Below are 3,723 nucleotides of genomic sequence, written 5' to 3'. Positions count from 1 at the left end.
GATGACGTAGCTGAGGCTATATTCGACACCACCGATAGAGGCCTCTCACAGAATGAGGCGGCCCAGAAACGTGGAGTACCTCAGTGGACCATTTCGAGACGACTTTCCGGTCAAGCAAGCAGGATTGAACGTATTCAGGCCCACCAGCGTATTACAAAGAGCCAGGAGGAGACGCTTATTCGTTGGGTGCTGCGACAAGAGTCTCTAGGCTATGCTCCCTCGCACAGCCAGGTCCGCGCCTGTGTCGAGGCCATCCTCCAATAACAAGGCGATAACAAACCTTTAGGCAAGCACTGGACCACCAGGTTCGTCAAACGTCACCCCAAGCTATCTACCAAGATTGGAAAACGTCAAGAAGCCGCCAGATTTGACGGCTTTACTCCGAAGGCGGTCAATTGGTACTTCGATATCAGGGAGAACGAGTACGGCTGGATCAAGCCTGAGAACACAGTTAACGTGGACGAGGGCGGTATAATGGCGGGTTTCGGTAAGTCTTCTGCAAATACTCTATAGGCTTTTATAGGGCATAGCTAATTGGTTGTCCATGAGGTCTGGACAGCCTCGTGATCGGGAGCTCTGACCCGAAGAAGAAGGCGATGTTGAAAGGCGTTCAGTCGCGCACCTGGACTTCGTTTATTGAGGCTGTCACCGCAACTGGCCGTGCTTTGAAACCGGGAATTATCTTTAAAGGAAAAGAGCTGCAGAAGCAGTGGTTCCTTAACGAATTCGAATTAATAGCGGACTGGCACTACATCACATCACCGAACGGCTGGACAGACAACCATATTGCTCTCGAGTGGTTGAAGGACGTTTATCTACCACAAACGGAGCCTCGTGATGCATCGGATGCGAGACTTATTATCCTTGGCGGTCACGGGAGCCATGCGCAGGTGAGCATTTCGGTGTTTTCGCCGCTGAGTCACCCGCTTTAGGGTCGCTGACGAGCAGTCAGGACGAGTGGATGGCTACGTGCTTTCTGAATAACGTCTACTGCTGTTACTTACCAGCACATTGTTCCCATGGTCTGCAGCCATTAGATAATGGGATTTTTAATGTCATCAAAGGTGCGTACCGGAAAGAACTCCAAAAGCTGGCTAGTTTGACCGATTCTGCGCCGGTTGACAAAGCCAACTTTATCCGGGCATATGCGAAAGCCAGGGAGGCGGGCATGAGGAAAGATGTTATCTTATCCGGCTGGAGGTTTACTGAAAATTGGCCAATAAATCGGTATAAAGCTCTAGCACATCCTGAAATTCAACGGGACAAAGAAAAACTGCTGGAAGAGTTAAAGACGCTGAGCCCTCCTCAACTGCACTCAGATGATACGCCGAAAACGAGTCGGCAAGTAAAGGAAATGGCCAAACACCGAAGCCGTCCGACCAGGCGGAAGTACAGTAAGATCGCAAAGGGATTGGAAGCTTTAGAGATGAAGGTGGCCGTTCAGAATGCGCGGATTACTGGCCTCGAGGAGCAGATGGCCCAGGTGCGGCGAGGGAAGAAAAGAAAGGCGGTACCAAACCCGAACCGACAATTCATGGCTCTGTCGGAGAATCTAGCGGCTGGAGAAGCTCTCCCTGACTCAAAGGAGGCAGAAATAGAGGTGGATGTGGATGAGGAGGTCGAGTCGGTGATTGAGGTGGGTGTCAGGTCAGAGGACGAACGTGATGACTTTATGGTCGTAGCAAAGCACTGCCAGCGCACACGGAGCGGTCGGGAGGTCAAAAAGCCACGCAGACAGTAAAAATTGAGCAATTTTCTAGAAACTTTCTCCAAAGCCTCATTTATTAGTTGAGAATCGGGCCTGTTTTTGTGGACATCAAAATTTGGATTTTGTATGGGAGGGGCGAAATTTTGGTTATGCATTAGGTGGGGTTATGCATTAGGTGGTCCTGGATGGTAGCAGGTCAACTTGAAGCCCAATCCCTCCAAGTGTTCAGTTTCCTATCTTCGGCGGCTGAAGCGAGCCTGCTGTTAGTTATTTGAGGCGTCAGAGAATGTAGTTAGTTAGTTAGTATTGATTTCTTGATGCTAGGTTAGTATCGCTTGGACCATGTCTGTTCCAGGCGACCTGTAGCGATCGCGAACCTGATTGTGGCTCGTACTGCGTCCATGTTTGGCGTCCATTCCTGACCGTCTGATGCTGCCTTACCTCCCAGATGAAAGGAGAGGTTGCCGCGTTTCTCATTTATACTCTGAAACATCTCTTTGCGTTGTGTCGTCCATTTCACGCATCGAAAGAGGAAATGCTCTACCGTTTCCTTTGCCCGCCCGCACGGACATTCATCCGTCGGTGCTGCCCTGATCTGATATAGGTAACCGCTCAGTCGCGCCATTCCGGTTCTGAGCTGCGCCAGTACACTGGCCTCTTTCCATGATAATTGATCGTACAGCAGGCGGGTATGCTTACCAGGCAGAGCTGAGTCAACCTTTCTAGAATGCCTCCCAACTCCATCTGGTAGCTTCCTCTCCATTTGTAGATCTGCCCTAGTTCGATTAAGAATTGTGGTCTTCGCTTTGGCGAATCCTCTCTGTGGCGTCATGTACGGCTCCGTTGCATAACGGGCTGACATCTTGGCTGTCTTCTGGATTTTGAGCTCGCTGTCGCGTGGTAGCCAGATGATATTGACTCTGTTGCCGTTTCCTCGGAGCTTCTCTATAGCATCATATATCTCTCGTATATGTCCTTGACCTGACTGCTGGCGTGGGTTACCTATAGCTTGTGCAGCCGATTTGTTACTTGTCGCGATCACAATGACTCGATACTTCATCTCCGGCAGGTAGTTGAGACCATGAGCGATCGCTGCCAGTTCGGCTGTGTACGGGTTGTGTTCTTCCCTCGTACCCAGGGTGACCGAAAAGGCTTCGTTGATCTTGCCGGCTCTTGCCACGGATATGGGGATTCTGATAGCTACTCCCATGCCGACTAGATCATTCCGTGCGGAGCTGCTTGTCGCTATCCTGACCGCCCATCCTGCTTTGGTTAGCTCTTTGGTCTTGTTTTCTTCTTCCTCTCCTTGACTGTTCAGTATGACTTGTAGGCGTGCCTCCCACGGAGCGAGGGTGAATGGTTGAATGACTTCCATGGTATCCTTCGGTACCTCTCTGCATACATCCGCGATGCGCCTGAGTGGAGATATGAAGCGCCTGAAGGCTTTGATTCCTCGTAGGAGTTCCCGGACCGGGTTGGTCCGCGGCAGCGTGTGTATGTCTACCCATAACTTGCTTGCTCGTCTCCAGAACCTTTCTTGAATGGTCGCTATGTGGGCTTCAGCTTCGGCCACTCCTGTCGCCACGCTTGTGAAGGACCCTATAATCGTCTGTGCTCCTATTCTTTGTACTCGATGGATCGCATATGCCGATACTGTTTTGCACGCATGCATCCAGACGTTGGAGGCGTAGTCCACCACAGGGGCTACCATGGCTGTAAAAAGCTGCCTCGTTGTTGAGGGAGCCATTCCCTTCAGCCGTTTCAGTTCCAACGCAGCTCCTAAACCCTTGGTTGCTGCCCTTGCGATGTGTTGCTTGTAGTGAAGCCGTGAGTCCATGATGACCCCCAGGATCTTGACCTGATCCTTCGGAAAGACTCTCTCGCCCTTAATAGCAAATGGTTCTGAGTCTACTCTGCCTGTGTACCTGGTGAAATGTATGATCGCCGTCTTTTCCGCCTCAAATGTCGCGCCGCTGCGTCTCTCCCAGTCGAGAGCTTTATCAATTATTGCTTGT

This window comes from Fusarium oxysporum, chromosome 14, assembly GCF_000149955.1.
Source record: "Fusarium oxysporum f. sp. lycopersici 4287 chromosome 14, whole genome shotgun sequence".
Taxonomy (NCBI): domain Eukaryota; kingdom Fungi; phylum Ascomycota; class Sordariomycetes; order Hypocreales; family Nectriaceae; genus Fusarium; species Fusarium oxysporum.
Note: the sequence above shows the minus strand (reverse complement) of the source record.